Source organism: Rhinoraja longicauda, chromosome 3 (genome assembly GCF_053455715.1).
Source record: "Rhinoraja longicauda isolate Sanriku21f chromosome 3, sRhiLon1.1, whole genome shotgun sequence".
NCBI lineage: Eukaryota > Metazoa > Chordata > Chondrichthyes > Rajiformes > Arhynchobatidae > Rhinoraja > Rhinoraja longicauda.
Window position 1 is genome coordinate 81,413,858 of NC_135955.1, and position 20,809 is coordinate 81,434,666.

At 37.8% G+C, this 20,809-nt stretch overlaps 1 long non-coding RNA gene across 8 annotated transcripts in view; it reads left to right on the forward strand.

Moving 5' to 3' along the window:
- The window catches only part of LOC144592129 (uncharacterized), a 229,114-nt gene that overhangs the window by 70,751 nt on the left and 137,554 nt on the right, over positions 1 to 20,809 (forward strand). For 6 of the 8 annotated variants that reach the window (XR_013547087.1, XR_013547088.1, XR_013547090.1 and 3 more), the window contains one exon: positions 2,018 to 2,124. This is a non-coding gene — a long non-coding RNA (uncharacterized LOC144592129). Of the gene's footprint in view, positions 1 to 2,017; positions 2,125 to 8,952; positions 9,076 to 20,809 lie in introns of all 8 variants that reach the window. The other 2 variants (XR_013547093.1, XR_013547092.1) reach the window with 2 other exon arrangements.

Consider the following 20,809-nt stretch of genomic DNA (forward strand, 5'->3'; position numbering starts at 1 on the left):
TTCACCTCCTCCCGCTCTGCCTCTCGCAAGGACGCTGACCCTTATTCTCAATTTCTCAGCCTCTTCCCCATTTTTCTCCCAAGATGAGACTTTGCACTCTAGAACATCTAAATGTCCTCTATCTTTAATAAAATGTGTTGTGGATGGATCCCCCACGTTTCTCCTCTGTGCCCTGCAGTTCCTCTACAGCTCCTGCTCCCCCTTCCTCCAGACAGAACAAGGATAGAGATCTCTGTTTCCCATCTTTCACCCCACAAGCTTCCAGATCCAATGTATCATTCCCCGATGATTCCACCACATGATCCCACCACCAGTTAGATCTTCCCATCCCCACCCCTTTCTGTAAAAACCATTCTCTCTGCAACTCTTTGGTTTGATCATTCCTTCCAATCCAACCCACCCTCTCTCTCTAGGTTCTTTCCCCTGCATCTGCTGGAAATGAAATATCTGTCCCTGCACCTTCTCCCTCACCTCCATCCAGGGACCACAGTAGTCCTTCCAGGTGAGACAGATGTTCACGTGCATGTCTTCAAACCCCGTCTATTGCATTTGGTGCACCCGATATGGCCTTTTTGTCAGAGAGACTAAGCATAGACGAGGCGATCGTTTCACCAAACACTTGCGTTCTATCCACCTACTGGGGAAGAGCAGCTCCTCTTATTCGGCTTGGATAGCTTACAACCCAATGGTATGAACTTTGAATATTCTAATTTCAAGTAACCATCTGCCCCCTCCATTTCCCCTGCACCCCCACCCAACCACATTGTTCACTCTTTTCCACCACTCCCTCCCGCACCACAACCCAGTGTGCGCACTTTACCACCCCACCCCCGCACCACACCACAGTGTGCGCACTTCACCACCCCACCCTCCCGCATCACATCCCAGTGTGTGCACTTCACCACCCCACCACCGCACCACACCCCAGTGTGCGCACTTCTCCACCGCACCCCCGCACCACACCCTCATGTGAGCACTTCATCACCCCACCCCTGCACCACTCCCCAGTGTGCGCACTTCACCACCCCACCCCCGCACCACACCCTCGTGTGCGCACTTCTCCACCTCCCCCCACGCGCCACACCCTAGTGTGCGCACTTCACCACCCCACCTCTGCACCACTCCCCAGTGTGCGCACTTCTCCGCCTCCCCCCACGCGCCACACCCTAGTGTGCGCACTTCACCACCCAACCCCACACCACACCCTCATGTGCGCACTTCTCCACCACACCCCACGCGCCACACCCTAATGTGCGCACTTCTCCACCCCACCCACCTCTCTGTAACAGCTTTCTATCTCCTACTTCATCATCCTAAAACATTATGTCTGTCCATTCCCTTCATAGATGTTGCCTGACCCACAGTTCCTCCAGCACTTTCTTTTTTGCTCAAGATTCCAGCATCTACAGACTCCTGTGTCTCCATAACCTTGTGTTGTTTTATGTTCACTTTGATCTCCAAGGCCTATTGAAATGATTCCAGATATTCATCAGTCTGTGAACAAACGGCTAATTTGGCTCATCATCCAGTTAGAAGGAGGTTTTGACCTGACTGCCTCTATTGTTTGGGAGGGTCACTTTTCTTATGCCTGCATCCTTCCTGATGACCTCTGCACAGGGCTCAATCGAACACACAATCGAGACAGAGGAGAGAAGGCTGTTGCACCTAGCAACAGATTTGATCTAGAACGTTTTCATTTCTCATCCATTCGTTGAGATTACAAACAGATGTCTTTGTGGAGTGGTCACACGCAATTACACATTCCCTCCCTAGGCTCCATTTTGGAGAGTATATCTATCGAGTGCATATGTCATAAAGTGGCAAAAAATTATTAAGGCAGGGTCAAAAATGCACAGTGCCATCACAATGTTAGCTCCTTCAAATTCAGAGAAACAAATGAGGACTAAGATTAATTTTTGTAAATTGCACATTATTAAAATGTGTAACATTAAAATATATGCATTGAAAGAATTTTAAACATATCTTACTAAAATACATTTCTAATTATTCATTTCAGCATAGAAGATAACTAGTAAGATCTCTGTACTGCAAGAATGACAGAATTGGCTGTTCAGAATTATTCCTGGAATTAAAACAGCATGCGGGCTGCTCTGCCAATCTAAGGTAACAGTGCTGAAAGCAAGAACTATGAAGTGATGTATGTCTAGCTGAGTGTATGTTGACAGTATTGGTCCTTGCAAAGTTCCACATGCCTGCAGCTAAAGGAGCCTGCAGAATGGATAAATCTGGATGTGCAAACATAGAGTGAGTGGGGCATGGTAAATAAAACTATTTTTTAAGGGTTTGAAGCAAAGTAAACCAACACAAGTCAAAATATCTTCTGACCTCGTTTGTGTCCCTAGGATAATGTTTACAGACATTTTGTATTAAAATATTTCATTGATTGTGGATCCATTATAAGTAGTGATAATATGTCACACGAATTCTTGATGTACAGATATTAATACATATAGTACATATTAGGCCCAGCAGTATACGTTTTTTGTTTAAACATAAATGAAGCACAATTGGCTTTGGAACTGGGACCGACACTTTGAGTGCCCTTGGAGCTCCAAAATGGTGCATAAAACATGTGCTCACATTTGCAGGGTAAATTGCTCAACGTATCATTTTATGAGATAAAAGCCAAAAATGCTGGAAACCCTCAATGTCAGGCAGCATTCATGGAAAGAGAAACAATTATGATGAAAAGTCTTTGTCCTGATACATTAACTCTGTTTCTCTTTCCACAGATGCTGCCTGAGCTGCTGAGAGTTTCTGGCATTTCCTGTTTTTATTTCAGATTTTTGGTTTTTAGTTGCTACATTGATGAGAGTTTGCGTGCAGTGAATATCAATTGGAAATATGGAGAACAGATGGATTGTAATGCCAATCTGATTCCATGACTACAATTCCAGAGCATAGCATTCCAACTGTATGCGTATGAACATGAGATTAGCAGCAGAATGGTATTGTTTCCTTTCCAGTGGCCCTCTCCAGATCTCAAAGTCCATGCTGATTAGCGGTCATCCTTACACTAGTTCTACCCGTTACACTGGGGACAATTTGTAGAGGCCAATTAATCTGCAAACCTGCACATCTTTGGAATGTGGGAGAAAACTGGAGCACCCCGAGAAAACCCACAGCATTACAGGGAGAACGTACAAACTCCATACAGACAGAACCCATAGTCAGGATCAAACCCAGGTCTCGGGCGTTGTGAGACAGCAACTCTACCGCTGCTCCACGGTACCACCTTGAATGTGAAAGGGAATGCAGAGAGGGATGGATTAATGGAAGAGGAATGATGATAAGTAGGAGAAGACTCTCCCACTCCTTATCCAGCTAAGGATTTCAGGGAATAATTCTCCTCATCCAACCTCAGTAAAGAATCTTACTTAAGATGCTGGTGCTTGAATAAGAATGTCTTCATTAAAATCTACTACAGCTGCAGCAAAAATCGGAAGGAGGGTAGGAACCACATTTGCAGGAGGACAATATGCCCTAAATAGCAAACCACAGCTTTCATTGAATGATTGAGAGTGATCAGCCATGATCGCATTGAATGGCGGTGCTGGCTCGAAGGGCTGAATGGCCTACTCCTGCACCTATTGTCTATTGTCTATTGTCTATTGTCATACAGCACAGAAACAGTTCTTTTGGCTCACTAAATTCAGCACTTTACATTAATTTTGCACTAATACCATATTATTTGCCCCATGTTATCATCAACTCGACCCAGGTTCTACAACTTAGGTTCATACTAGGAGCAATTGGCAACAGCCTATTCACCCGGGAATTGGAACTTCCCTGTGATACAGAATGAAACCAGAATACCATGAGGCAGCCATGTAGCAAGAGAGAGAAATGTGCAAACTCCACATAGGTGACACCAGAGGTCAAGAGTAAAGCAGGTAGTTGGTGCTCTGTGGTGACCGTACTACTTACTGCGCTACTGTGCCATTCCTTTAATACTCATTGGTGTCTGAATAGACATTGAAATATAGAGGTCAATGCCTGCGATACTGCCATAATTTCTTCATTCTGGAGCAGTCTGTTGCACCAGCTACATTTGAATCATAATGGTAAACTGAAGGCTGGCTATGGGACAAGAAGATCTAGCTCCTGATGACTTAGGGGGTGACCATGGTATCCAGTGCCATTGATGTCCATTATATGCATATGATAAAAGGCATGTTGCCTCAAAGAACGCTGAGGAACCATTTTCTGTACTGTTCTGGACATGCCAAACAGTATGTGTGGAGAGGCACATGTCCAGACGTGCAGTAATCTGTTACTCTTGCGCATTGTTGTCCTGAGAGCTAAAGCACATGTGGTGGAAATTTACTTACTTTCAGTAGATGATATCGTAGATGACCCAAAGTCAATGTAGACCCAGATTTGCAATATCTGTCTGGAGACAGCTGGCTGACCGAACACCAAGAGCACTGGTGGAATGATGGGGTTGGATGGGCAATTGGAGTGTTCTTGGGAGATATCAGGAGGCTCATCTTTGGTGCAGAAACTTCCACTCACACTGGCTCAGCTTTTCAAGTTATCAGTTGTAGCATAGAAGGTTGTGACAAAATGCTGAGCTGCTTTTTTTAATTCATTCGGGGGACATAGGAAATATCAGGTTTTCAAACATTTCTGCACATCGCATTCCATATCTATGATGGCAGAAGTCTGCTGTAAACTGACCTTGCATGGCAGCAGTCTGAGCTTTCATTCCAGCACTAAAACATCAGGTGACTGTGCACCTTGTGCTGCAACTGAAGCTACGTTATAGGTCATCAAACATTGCTTTGTAGTTGAAGTGAACAGAGAAAATTTGCCATTTAGAAACAAAGAAACATAGAGAATAGGTGCAGGAGTAGGCCATTCGGCCGTTCGAGCCAGCACTGCCATTCAATATGATCATGGCTGATCATCCAGAATCAGTACCCGGTTCCTGTTTTCTCCCCATATCCCTTGATTCCGTTACGCCTAAGAGCTATATCTAACTCTCTCTTGTATACATCCAGTGAATTGGCCTTCACTGCCTTCTGTGGCAGAGAATTCTACAGATTCACAACTATCTGAATCTCCTCTCTTCCTTCTAAATTCCAGTGAATATTAGCCCAGTCGATCCATTCTTTCATCATATGTCAGTCCCGCCATCCCGGGAATAAACTTGGTGAATCTACGCTGCACTCCATCAATAGCAAGAATGTCCTTCCTCAAATTAGGAGACCAAAACTGCACACAATACTCCTGGTGTGGTCTCACCAGGGCCCTGTACAACTGCAGTAGGACCTCCTTGCTACTATACTCAAATCCTCTCGCTATGAAGGCCAACATGCCATTAGCTTTCTTCACTGCCTGCTGTACCTGCACGCTTACTTTCAGTGACTGATGTACACCTAGGTCTTGTTGGACCTCTCCTTTTCCTAATCTGACACCATTCAGATAATGTAAGAAAATAACTGCAGATGCTGGTACAAATTGAAGGTATTTATTCACAAAATGCTGGAGTAACTCAGCAGGTCAGGCAGCATCTCAGCAGAGAAGGAATGGGCGACGTTTCGGGTCGAGACCCTTCTTCAGACTGTTTTCAGGGGGGCGGGACAAAGGAAAGGATTTGGATGGAGACAGGAAGACAGTGGGAGATAGACAATAGACAATAGACAATAGGTGCAGGAGTAGGCTATTCAGCCCTTCGAGCCAGCACCGCCATTCAATGCGATCATGGCTGATCACTCTCAATCAGTACCCCGTTCCTGCCTTCTCCCCATACCCCCTCACTCCGCTATCCTTAAGAGCTCTATCCAGCTCTCTCTTGAAAGCATCCAACGAACTGGCCTCCACTGCCTTCTGAGGCAGAGAATTCCACACCTTCACCACTCTCTGACTGAAAAAGTTCTTCCTCATCTCCGTTCTAAATGGCCTACCCCTTATTCTTAAACTGTGGCCCCTTGTTCTGGACTCCCCAACATTGGGAACATGTTTCCCACCTCTAATGTGTCCAATCCCCTAATTATCTTATATGTTTCAATAAGATCCCCCCTCATCCTTCTAAATTCCAGTGTATACAAGCCCAATCGCTCCAGCCTTTCAACATACGACAGTCCCGCCATTCCGGGAATTAACCTAGTGATCTGGGAAGGGGGAGGGGAAGAGAGGGACAGAGGAACTATCTAAAGTTGGAGAATTCAATGTTCATACCACTGGGCTGCAAGCTATTTCTTCAACACTGGCGGCAAGGAGCTTCAGGTTCTGGACATAACACATTGTTTTGATGTTGGACTATGTCAGACTCCTTCACAGTGAACATAATCTTCTGTTGGGTTTCCAATTTAATAATGTATTTGTGCATACAACAGTCACTTCCTTATTGTCCCATTAAAGTTCCCATCTACATGTTTCTGCAACAGGACCATACTTCCCAGTTGACTGGCTCTTCTGCTATCCTGGCCCCTTGATCCAGGTGTGAGCTCTTGTGCCCAGTCTCTCCACATACTGGCCCTGCCCCAATACAATCCTCCAGATTACCATCAGATTCTAAGGTCATGTCCGTGAGTATGTAATTGTACCATACTCCGAATGCATCATCGACATTGTTGCAGCTTCTACACTCACTGGCAAGGTCATAGTTATCAGGAATGTACTATAAAAAAGGCTCATGGTTTATATTGTGTTGCTGGAAAATATGTGAAAGTAGGAATTGCATTCTGCTGCTTGTAAATCTGAATAGTCTGGAAGTCGAGGGGGAAGTGGAATGTGAACAAAATGATTAGGATCTGAGAAACATGCAGCACTATCAATGTTTTCAGTTTTGATGTCAACAAGAACTATCCAAATAATAGGCAACCATATTCACCAGGTTTGCTTGTCCCTGCGGTTAATCCCTAGTTCCCACCAGTTGTGCGTTAGCTTTCTTGGCAGGAAAAGGGAAATGTATCAGTGACTGTGGTGCATTCTGTTTAGGTGATGAGGCTGTTGTAGTTGAATGCCTGGCATCACCTGCAAAGTGTGAAATAGAAGCTCCGAGCCTGTAGCTCTGAGTAGTTGTCAATGCAAAGCAGCATTACAGTATTAGGCATGACTACTATGATGCAGCAAGTGCTTGTCATCATGCCTTTAAGAAGATCGTGGTGGGGTCAAGTTCAGAAACTTGAGCACCAAACACCTGTGAAGCCCTGTGGGAGAACTAGACAGTTGGAGGTACCATTTACCACAGGAGTTGTCAAACTGAACCCTCTCTTTCCTCTCAGATGGTACAATTTTGAGGAAGATTTGCTGAACTATCCCTAGTTTCCTGTTTGTATTTATTCCATAATCAACAGTACCAAAATAATTGTGTAGGAAGGAACTGCAGATGCTGGTTTAAACCGACGATAGACACAAAATGCTGGAGTAACTCAGTGGGACAGGCAGCATCTCTGGAGAGAAGGAAAAGGTGATGTTTTGGGTTGAGACCCTTCTACCAAAATAGTTGCCTGGGCATGATCATATTGCTGCTTAAGTGTCCAGCACTATAGCATTGACTAAACTTCAGAAAATACTTAATTATCTGTGAAGTTCTGACTTTGTAAAATGGGGAATATAACGAAGTCTATGACATTTTTCTTTCCGAATGATAGAGCTATTTGGCAGGAAATGTTGAGGTATTGTACAATAAGCTGCACCTGAGGCTGGTGTTGTTATTGGTCACATTTTGCTTTTAACAATGTATGAACTGACCATTACCACTTATGTGAAGGCATTCACATTTCTGCTCGTATTCTTGGGTGCGAAAAGTTGGCATTTTTGTTACCACTGGAGTGCATCGAGTTCCTTTGTGAATGCAAGCCATCTCTCCTCCTTTTCGCCACTTCAGTAAGAACCTTCACTGCTCTGATAATTTCAGAGAGAACTGCAGATACTCAGAAACTTAGCTAAAAATAGAAAATGCTGGAAATACATGACAGGTCAAGAAGCATCTATAAAATGTGCAAAACCGGACATTAGTGGAGCCTCTTCTCTTCCACATGCCTTTCTGATATTTCCCAAGCTAGAATGACTATCAAAACCTGCTGCAGTCACAATGGACCTCCCCTTTATGGGAGGCAAAGTAACTATCTGGTGGTCACCATTTACAGCATCGATACCCTGCAGTTGCATCCCACCAATGAACAACTTGATTTGCACAGGGAGGATGCCAAAACCATGGCAATTAGCTGTCAGTGAAATATTAACATGCTACCTGTAATGCAATGAGTTTGTTTCGGTCTGTAGCAACATGCCTATAAACGGAACGTGACGAATACAAAATAATCATAATCTTATGCTGTGTGGCAAATTTGCAGTCAATGTGATGATCCATATCATTGTTATAATTCTGCATGGAATGGAATTAAAGAGTTTTAGAAATTGAAAGCACAAAAGGAGGATGCTAGTCTCTACATATCACATTCTCAAAAATTATAGTAATGCAGAACAATTTAAATTTACAATAAACCTCCTCAAGACATAACAAAGATTTTAGCAATAAGTAATAAAGTCATCCAAACTGAATTGCTTATCCTATTCATATTAAATTTGCGTTCAATCTTGCATCCTTTTGTCATGTATTTTAATTTATTCGCTATCAACATTATACATAATGTTATGGTTAATGTCTGACAATGTTGTGGTTAATTTTTTATAATTTAAAAAACAGTTTTTGCTTTACACTACCCAGGTTGTAACAGTAAGCTAATGTATTACAAAATTCCATTTGTATTCCATTGCAGTAATTAATTTATTACGTTTTCACATTGTAAGGGATGTGACATAGAACTAAACTGAAGCCACGAGCTTGTTTTTTTGTCTCCAGTGAACAGTAACAGGATAAAACACTGAACATTTGTATTAACTTAATTAATTTAATTGCTGACATACCTTTCTTTCCTGTGCATATATGTATTTAAATTTAAATATTTTGTATTCCAGTGCTAATATGATCATTGAAGTGACAATACTTTCAGATTCAATGGAAGTAATAGGTCTATGGCTTCCAATACAGTAATGAGAAATGTGGGCTTGTAGAAAGTGAAGAAAATTTGATTATTACAGGTACAGGTCAATTCCCAATTGTTTATTGTTCTATTGTTCCCACCAATGTTACAGTGTGTTTAAGCCACGCCCCCCCCCCCTCCCAAACAAAGGTTATCACCATAATGAATAGCTGCTAATACTTAAACATAGACATGTAAGTTGTAAACAGAACATTTTCATTTACTGATATTACTGTTATTTTAAACAAATCTCAATCTGCCTTTAGAAAAACATAGGAATATAATGGTATTGACTAGAAGTACATACAGGCATGATGGAAAAATCTTCTTTAATTAACTTCCCATAAATATGAAAATCTACATCAAGAATTTTGACAGTTCTTTAAATTTACTAGTATTAGCAGCCTGGCTGTTAATGCATTCATGTCAAGATTTTAACGCATAATAAAAGAAAATTAGCAAAAGATAGGATTATAGAAGGTGTGACTGTCTTCCACACCCTTCCCTGTTACATTAACAATATGTTTATCAGACAAACAAGTCACTTCAATTCAAATATAAAATGATGCATGTTTGCATTCATCTTGCTGGCAGTGAAGTATCAGAGCATTTGTTGGGTTGAACAGAAGTTAATATCTAGGTTGGTAAAAGCTTTTAAGATTCATTTTCAGGTTGCAGGTCAAATTTACCAAATAATATTCTTCTATAAAGACTGGAAATACTAATTCTGAAATTTACAAAATTATTGACTTAGATAATTGTTTAAATCTGAGCTCTAAAATGTTCCTGTTTTCTGATAAGATATGTTTGCACATGAAAAAGAAAGGGTGTGAGGGTACAATGGAATACTGTAAACATAAAAAGACACTGCCTTCAGCCTGTCAAAACTTAGCCATTAATCATCTCTAAAATATTCACCCAAAATGGCACCCTTCAAACCAATTAAAAATAAGTTTGGGCTAAAATCAAAATTTAATGTGTAGGCCTTTAGTATATGCGTGTAGTGAACAATCTAAACAATAGAGTTCTATGGTTATGTTTCATTTCAAATAGAAAACTGTAATATGGAAATATGGAATACATTTTAGCAATATTTGCCTGTTAAATCTTGATTTATCAAAAATCTTATTGAAGATTCCCACAGGAATATAGACATGACAGTAATGCAAAACACCGAAATGCAGTTGGAAGAGAGATTTGCAATATAGTGAACTGTAAATAAATTCATGAATATTAAGGAGCAAAATGTATATTTTACTAGTATATGTATTTATTTTCAAAACCACAAAAGCAGCAAGTTATAACATAATAGTGGAAGAATTTTGGTGAAAAAGAGAAAACGTGTACTTACGTTTTCTTGGTTTGAAGCTACTAGAAAATGCAATCCACACATTGTTAGGATTGTGCATAACTACATCACAAACGATCCTTCAAAATTAGTTCAATAATTTATGAACTGTGCATCTCATTAACACATAAATATTCTGCATTTCTTCATGATGCCCATTAAGAATGAAATGCGCCTAATGCTTGAATTTTTAGAGTTGTGCAAAGAGATATGGCTATGATGGTTTTATGTGTGTTCACATAATAGGTTAAATCCACAGTACAGACAATTCAGAAAATGAATGCTAATGTTATTTGTTCCTTGGTATGGCCATAGTTTCTCTGCATCAAATGTCAAGTTAATTTACAGCATGCAATATATGATATGTTACCTTGGTTTGTGGTTTTGTCTGTAACGTATGCAGCTGCTATCAAGTTCAGAGATGGGGGAGGGGCAGAGAGAAAGCCCAAAGCACATAATTCAGTGTCTGTAAATTGGCTGAATCTATGACGGCAGGCTGAAGGCCTTGGTGCTTATTTGCATGCTGCAGAATATAGAGGATTAAGCTGAAATGATTTTCATAGAGGATTTAGGACTGACATTTATTATTTGGTTCACAGACCTAAAGGAAAGTTTGTTTGTGTTGTAGATAAAATATGCTAGGATAGAGTATGCTTGATGTATGGGTTTCAGCAAATAAATGTTTGCAATGTGGTGCTGGGATATTTTTATAATATATAATGCCTTAAGAGATAGCTGAGTTTCAAAATTCTTAACTGTTTTCATTTTAGTCTGGTTTAACCATCACTTTACCACTTAATCAACTGACTGCAGTTATCAATGTTAACTATTTTCAGGTCACTTCTAATCATTGTATTCCTTTTCCCCCTCATTTTATTGTTCATTCCTTTATTATTAAAAACGTGATTTTGTAGATGCAATAGAAATATTTTACATGTGTACTTTTTACCCATGTTTTGATCAGTTTCTTTTGTTTGTTCTGATCTACATTGGGAATCTGATCAACTGTAAAGGATCGAAACAACCATATTTTTAAAATACATTATTTATATTTAATGCATAGGATTCATTGTAAGGGTGTTCAATGTAAAAGCCGATCTTAGCTCAATTCAAAAGGGTCTTAGTGATAGATATTTGCTTTTCCTAAAATATAACTTAATTCAGAAGTTTATTTTAATTAGTGTTTCTATTGAACACGTGACATGATGTACAGGGAAATCAATTTTAGTATGGCTTATTGATGTTTGAATGAGTATGTGGCACTTAGTGTGCTGTAGTGGAATGGGATAAAAAATATTTTTATTGATGCTATTAATGCAAACATAGTCAACAGAATTTGGTACTGACTCAGTGAGGGCTGTATTGGATATTAAAATCAGTCACTTGTGCTGACCTGTAAATAAAACTGAGGTGTTGATAAGTTTAAATAACCGGTTTTGTAAGTATATTGAAGATATACAGAAACCTAACAATATTATTTATTACATTTCTATTTCAGTCCAAGGATTACAGGGCATAGTAATTCAAATCTGATTTTTTTTTTCTGTTGGCCATTTAAATTAATGTCAAATATGGCAAACTAAAATTTTGTATGAATGTGGTCCCCACTTACTTGGTCACTTAAAATTTAATCTCGCAAGTATATTTTCAGTGTAATCACATAACATGTGATTTCTTTCATAGGAAGGCATGGCAGTATTTTAAATTGTCATGCAAAACTTACCCAACTTTCCTAATTCCACATCAAATATGGATGAAACATATGATTTATCCTTGAAACGTATTTTATGGTTCAATTAGATGCCCTCATTTCTTTAGGCCTGTTTCTTTAGTTTGAAACAGAGAATCATTGTGGGTCTTCAAAGACATGCATATGCACCCCATGTGTACATGTGCTTACACAAACACACATGCACACACATATGCGCACACACACAGAGTGCTGTTTTAGTTGTGGCTTTGGCATTTTTAATACAGAAGGCATCAAAGAAAGATAGAAATATACATACAGCGGTGAAGTATCGAGGAAAAAGGAAGTAATTATTCCCTATTAAATACCGCTTTTCATATTAGCAGTGGCAATCAGCAACTTAGATGAAGTGGTATTTATAGCGAAATACTGTGCAATCTTCTTTGTCTTGTGAATAAAACTTGATCCCCAGATTGTAGAGTAATAGTATTTAATTGTAATACTGTATTGAATAAACAAGATACTTAATCATTCATAGATCAAGTTTTATAATCAATACTGTTTCTTTATAAGAAAGGCTAAAGTAAAAATGTATAGGTTGTAAAATTGGAAGTTACCTTGCAAATATTGAAACAACCTAGTTAAGAATACAATGTGATTTCTCTATGAATTTATTTTTTACATGTAAGGTCTACCATGCTTTTCAGAACAAATTGAAATATGTACACCCATTATATTTCATTCAAGTCTTAGGTTTAATGGAATTTCATTTGCCTGCCAGTTTTTTACACTTTTTTTCTTTAAAATAAGTAAGAACATCTTATTCATGTGTGAGTTATAAAATAAATCTGTCTCGCTTGTAACTGTTGGTAATATAGTTGTTGTGTGTAAACATTTTAATTGAAAATCCATGTAGTTTTAAGCTTCATCCTAGATGGTAGTTATTACATTCTATATGTACTACTTATTATATTCTATTATTGGAACTTTTAACTGAAATACACTGACAAAACCACATTGATTTTAGTTCAGTCAGTTACCAAAATCATTGATAGCTTCGCCCATTGCAGTGTTAATATAGTACAATGCTATTCACGTGCATTGTCATTGGAAGTGGCCAGATCTGCATAGGAAAATATTACTGTAACAACATCCAGTTTACAGCTATGCCCTTTGTGTTGTATGTGATGTTTAGTATTTCTGGTTTCCATCAGGCTGATGCATATCCTCGTTTATTATTATTCCATTATCATTATGTCTTCTCAGCAGGCCCCACTAATTATAATCGAAATATTCATGCTAGGATGGTTGTTCTGTGATATTGAGGTTTGGCCAATTATGTAGGTGTGACCCTAGGACTTGAAAGTTGAATTGCAGCATCTGTTTTCAAAGCTGGTATCATATTTTGTGGGAAATATAAATTTTATTTAATCCACACTGTACTGTAAAATAATGCATTTAACTAAAAGTCAATGGAGATTTAAGCACTCTCTATGGTTGATATAAATTTTATACATTCAAGTGGAAGCTTCTTGCAGAACATTATAATGCAAAGAGCCAACATATACTGTTTTTACTAAACTCAAGCACTATTAAGAATAGGTGCTGTACAATACAAATGTGCATGCTAAATATTTTTTTGATCAAAATACATTAATAATGAGAGGATATTAGTAACCTGATTTATTTCATTTGGCCAATTAATTAAATTTTATAAATAGTGAAAGTCTGGTGCATGTTTGTGTCACAGAATATGAGGATATAAAAATGAGACCCCAAATAAAGTCTGGTCTGCTGGTAGAAAACAAATGTGCCATGAAATTGCATAAAATTTGTGGCGTGTAGCACCAATCGAATGTGCTTCCGGATATTCAATCCATTTGTAAATATATCTTTATTGTACAACTACTATAGATCCCACTGTATGATACCAGATTATTAACTACTGTATTTCTAAATTTGAAAAGTTCGTACTCAAGATAGTTAACATTGGAATTGCTGGGAAAAATAGTCCGCTCCCCAAAATGATTCAAAAGTAGATATGACATTGCATTTTCAATTTGATTTTTAAAATTTACATTGTGATCTCTTGTATAAATGCATTTGCCATTTCTAATACATTGTTAATAGGTTGGTAATTATACACCAACGTGTTTACAAAATAACCTACAAACATGTTACTTTATTGAACAGAAATGACAAACCTACCTAGATTCATAGCCTGCATTTTGGGTGGGAGTAGAGAATTCTTTAAATGCAAAACCAAAAAATTCTCAAATTAATCGAAAGAGTTTATTGACAAAGTATTGAAAATTTATTTAAATATATTTTGGAAATGTTATGAATATTTAATACAAGAAAATAAATAATTAGTATTATTGCTGTTACTTCTTATTGAGGTATGTTACTGTCCCACAAATGTCACATTAGATAACCTGGAAAATTTACTGTAGAATTCCATAAATATGCATATTCATGACACTCTTTTACATAGTGTTGGCAGCTTATTTGAGAGGGGCAAAAAATAGATCTATTCAACTGCGCAAAATTATCAGAAAATGTGAAAATGAAATGGGAAGTATTCTATTTTCTTTGGTTGACAGTGAGGCAGAAATCTTGGTCACTTGAACATTTTCGACAGTAAGTAGGCTTTGTGTCTGTCGCTCTTTTAACTGTTTTATTCACAAAATGCTGGAGTAACTCAGCAGGTCAGGCAGCATCTCGGGAGAGAAGGAATGGGTGACGTTTCGGGTCGAGACCCTTCTTCAGACAGGTTTTGTTGTTACTGTCTAAGATTATCAAGGTCAATTAAAACATTAGATGATTCAAGCCTAAATTTTTTCCCGTAGTGCTCTATCATTGCAGAATTATTTGATGTTATTTTCTCACATAAGGACATTGCATATAAACATTTTGCATAGTGTAGATGAGATGTGCACAAATCATGCAGGTAACGTGTTTGTATGCATGATAAAAATTCAGACAAAGCAATACAGTAGACATAGATGTCCAAACTCTGGCTCAATAGGTCTTTGTACTGGAACACAAGTAGAGTTAATAAGGAGCTCTAGAAGTAATTAACAATAGAGTTTGGGCAGGGCAAATGCTTGGGTAAACAGCAATTGTTCTTAACACAAGATTCCAAACAGAAGCAACAATGCTACTATTGTCCTGTGGCTCTCATTAAGAGGACTGAGGCACAAGAGCCGAGTGCTCAGAGGCGGGTGGGAACCAAACAGGCAAACTGTGTGTTGAACGAGTATCCCATGATCCCATTACAACAAGCTTTGGCTTTTGGCATCAGCAGTGCCAGCTGCATTGGGAGAAGCCAAGCCTGTCATAGCATTTCCACATCAAATCTTGTAACACGGAGGCAAAGGCATGGTTGGAGCTTAACGAAAGTAAAAATACAATAACATGCATTAGGATTTGTTTGTGAGCAAAGCTTTTCATTAGTATATTGGGCAACATAAAACCAAATACTTCTGTTTTCATGCTGAGTTATGCAAAAAATGAAAAATATTTTCCACAATTTTCATGATTTTTGTCATATCTACAGCAGGTATTATGATATCTGTGATCTGTGTTATATTGAATCCATTTTCACAACAATTTTTTTAGCAGTAGTATTTAGCTATCTTGGCAAAAACGGTTTTTCAGATTGTTCCATCTATTGCTCAATATCAGCCTTGGGTATTATTCGATTGTGCTATGAATTTCTTGTCAGTCCTTTAGTCAGTGATTTATTGACAAATTAACATGGCCCTGTTAATCACTTTAGGATTAAAATTCAGAAGCAAATAGGTCTGCTAACATTAATGTAAATTTGTCCCCTCCCATTTTTCATATATTTCCCCCAGACTAAAGGTAAAGAATCAATGATAAACAGCCAATCAGATATGTCAGGGGCATAAATTAAATCCTTCCATTGCTGTCTGAACAAGGGATTGTAAAAAAAAGAAGCCCATATTTAGTTATGCTACAATGCAGAATTTCACCATTCAAGTAGCCACCATCATCCAATTTCGGCACAGAAGACAATTAAGCAGCATCACAGTGAGGCATTTCTATAAGTGAAAATTACCACACATACAATACACATCCAAGTTCAAAGTACTCTGTTGAAGTTTGATGATTATTTTCTCTTATGCTATTTTTAATTGTTGAAGATAAAGGCAAAAAGACAATTTGTACATCTATTTATTTGATCACTATGATTTCATTTCAATGAGAAACTTTAGTTAGGCCCACACGACGTAATTATCAAGAGTGAACTGTTAAGAATAAACTTACAAACCATGCATTTACGTTAACTGATATGTTCAGATGTTCCCAAACGTTCTAATAAAATGACAGGTTAATTGAAAATGACTGCAGTTGAAAATCTAGATACAGTTACTTTATTTAAAAAAATTAGATTTAAATTAGTTTCAGCTTATCTAAGTGCATTGGGTTTATCACAGACCAGTCTCCGTACCAGCAGGAATTTAAACAATAAACAATAGGTTGGCCATTCAGCCCTTCAAGCCAGCTCCGCCATTCACTGTGATCATGGCTGATCATCCACAATCAGTACCCCATTCCTGCCTTCTTCCCATGTCTCTTGACTCCACTATTTTTAAGAGCTTTATCTAACTCACTCTTGAAAGAATCCAGAGAATTGGCCTCCACTGCCTTCTGAGGCTGAGAATTCCACAGATTCACAACTCTCTGGGTGAAAACGTTTTTCCTCATCTCTGTTCTAAATGGCCTACCCCTTATTCTTAAACTGTGGCCCCTGGTTCTGCACTCCCCCAACATCGGGAACATGTTTTCTGCCTCTTGCGCATCCAATCCCTTAATAATCTTACATGTTTCAATAAGATCCCCTCTCATCCTTCCTAAATTCCAGTATACACAAGCCCAGTCGCTTCATCCTTTCAACATATGACAGTCCAGCCATCCCGGGAATTAAAGCAAAGAAGAATTCATATCCTTTATGTGATCTGCATAAGATGATGTCCACGAGTGCACTTGCACTAAGAATTCACAACTTTAGAAAATCATCAACATGTTACAAATCATCAACATGTTACAAATGAAAGAATTTTAGGTTTATCATTTGGCATTATATTAATTATGCGTTGATCACTAAATTGAGAAAAACACTATGTTTGTATCTTGTGTTTCAAAATTGTAATGGCAGATTATTTGCAAATAATATTCAAATTACACATTAAAAAAGTAAGTGAATGAATGAATGAATGAATAAGTTTATTGGCCAAGTATGCATATTCAAGGAATGTGCCTTGGTGCTCTGTTCACAAATGACAACACAAACATACAGTTAACAATTAAGAATAAAGCATAACCACATCAAAACAATAAGGATACAACATTATGGTCTAAACATGTGGGTGAAAATAAACCTGAGCAAAAAAGAGACTACAGACTTTAGTTATTAAGTTAACAAATAGCCTAGTTTGAATCAGCTTGATTTGAACAGATCATACCAGAAGATATTTAAAAATCATGTAACAATTCCTTTTTATTTGCCATGTAAATTTTTTATCATGAAGAGATACACCGAGAAAGGTATGCAGAACACCAGAAGATACTGCAGCTACTGATAGAATTATTTTATTTATTTTGATGTATAACATTGTTTACAATTAATTACACCTATTTTAAGATTAAAGTAAGAGTTGCTACTATAGACAGGAGGTATCTCCTAATAAAACTGGGTTTTTTTAACATGTTACTTAGTAATTTAAAAAATAATGTTGAAATCACACCTTGTTGTTTTATTTTGCAGTTGATCATTATGAAGAATAAATTTAGAATTTTGGGTGGAATTTTAAAAAGTAAAATTAACCCAACATAGATATAAACAACATTTTTACCTTTTTATTTTCCCAAATATTTTCTTGAACCAGAATAATGTTACTCTTTGTCTTGGTAATGTTATGACACTTTGGACCAGGTATAAGCACAATCAGCAAAGAAAGGTTGGCAATCGACCCTGACCTTGAACAAACCTGCTCACAAAGATTTAGTGCCTCTGTTGTGTAGATTTTCCTATTTCAATGTGACTTTCAAGCTGGTGCTATTTATCAGGGCATAAGGAATCCGGGATAGTAAAGTTACCAAATGTACTGTATAGCAAAAAGGAACTGCAAATCCTGGTTTATTTAAAAAACAGATACAAAGTGCTGGAGTAATTCAATGGGTCAGGCAGCATCTTTGGAGAACATGGATAGATCACATGGATAGGTGACATTTCAGTCAGAATGTGTAACTCTCATGTCTAACAATCTAAGAATTAAAAGCACTAGTTATTATTAATCTTTTCATCCTTTCATAATAAACATCAGACATGTAGATAGGATCAAAGTAGAAGCTATCAAAGGTCAATCTTGTTATTAAAACAATAAACAAGATATTTTTAACATAAGAGCTCTGATTTTTTGTTGTTGTCATGGAATGGAGGGAGTTAGCTTTCCAGATAAGTCCAAGGAGATTGTTCAGCAACTATTATAACCTAGTACACTCAAAAACTCAGTAACACTTCATTCAATAAAACATAATGGTTTTTACTGTAGGATTAGTGCAAGAGAAATGATCACATTAAATCATTGATCTTATGTCGATTGCATTGCTGTAGTTTGCAGTAGTTTAACATTTAATTACGCAACATAACATTAACATCATCCTTTGGATTGCCATGTTTAAATGCTCTTAGGTAGACTCCAAGAATTGCCAAGAAATTCACACTATAACAACAGTGAGTACTAATGATTTTCACAGTGCACTGCAACTGGAAATTCCAGGTCAGTATTTTTATTCACTAGTGATTAGACTTTATTTGATAGAAATTGTTCATATTAATTTTCGCACTTTGACGAATATTTCATTTTCTATGTTTTTAGAAAAGACACTTCATGGAGGTATAACCTTTTTTTACATGACTTGAGACAAAAATAAAATTTACCATAAGTTAGTGAAATATTGCCTCTCATTGGTATTATACTGCAACCCCAGAATTACCAACATTTATTAGACATTGTGAGTACACGATCTACTACAGTTCAGAAAGGCCCAAGGTCATCTTTCCAGATTATCCAGAAAGGGATAATAACTGTTGCTTTGTTAATAATAAGCACATTGAAATGAGAATATAAGAATTTGCATCGAGAATCCTGGTATGTTTAGGGTATCGATACATAAGGTTTTTGCCACATAAACTTCAACGAAGTTGGGAAATATCTTTGGGAAACCTCTGATGGTGTCAACTGCACGTTTACTTTTATTCAAGAATGCAATTCAATTCTCGAGCATTTTAAAGCAGTGGAAACAGTTCTGATTATAGAGCCAATAAATTCCTCTCATTCCCTGTCTCTAACCCAAAACCTAATGCTGTGCAAAAATGTTATAACTGATTGATCTCTTTAAATTGAGGCTTCGTTATGCCAATATATCATGATCCGAAAGTCGTAGGCACAATAATACTTATCAATTAATTTAATAAACATCATGACCCATTGTAAGCCATTTCATAGATAATAGACAATAGACAATAGACAGGAGTAGGCCATTCGGCCTTTCGAGCCAGCACCGCCATTCAATGTGATCATGGCTGATCATTCTCAATCAGTACCCCGTTCCTGCCTTCTCCCCATACCCCCTGACTCCGCTATCCTTAAGAGCTTTATCTAGCTCTCTCTTGAATGCATTCAGAGAATTGGCCTCCACTGCCTTCTGAGGCAGAGAATTCCACAGATTCACAACTCTCTGACTGAAAAAGTTTTTCCTCATCTCCGTTCTAAATAGACTACCCCTTATTCTTAAACTGTGGCCCCTGGTTCTGGACTCCCCCAACATTGGGAACATGTTTCCTGCCTCTAATGTGTCCAACCTCTTAATAATCTTATATGTTTCGATAAGATCCCCTCTCATCCTTCTAAATAATGATTGAATAAAATTAAATATGCACAACATACAATTTAAAAAAATCTTTCTTGACCCATGGGCAAGGAGGGCATGGTTCTGGGGGATAAGGTAGACTAAGTGGAGTTTGTATCAATGGGGGAATTTACAGGAAATAGCAAGTATACCATTAAATGTTTAAAATAGCCTCAGAAAAGGATATGGATCGCTTGAAGGAGATATGCAATTTCAAAACAATGAAAAATCAAAGATTGGCAGAGAAAACTATCATCGAAGAATTGGCAACCTTCAAGGAGGAGATGATACAATCTGTCCATTCTCATGAGGGGAAAGGTAGGACAAACCAGAACCAGATCTTCTTGGTTGACAGTAAAATAAAGTAAAAAAGGGCATATGACAGATGTCAGATTCATAACACATGAGAACCATAGTGACTATAGAAAGTACAGAAGGTGTTAAAAGGGAAATCATCATATCTTCTCTGGACCTGTAAACAATAAATAAGTTAGGAGAAGAAGTGTTGAACAAGGACAAAATAATCTATTGGTGAGATGAAGGGCGTGTACTAAACATAGTCTTTGCCACAGAAAAATTTACTGCTGGAATCTCAGCAAAGGAAGACAGGGTGGAAATACCAGATGGGTTAAAATGAAATGATGAAGTGATTTATCTACATATGTTAAATCACCCAACCCAAATGGGAAACATTCCAGGTTGCTGAGGGAAATAAGGGAAGAAATCATGGAGATATTGGCTATTATTCTCCAAACATCTGCAGTTACAGGGCTGGTGTTTGAGGGACAAAGAATTACAAATGTTACAAGGATA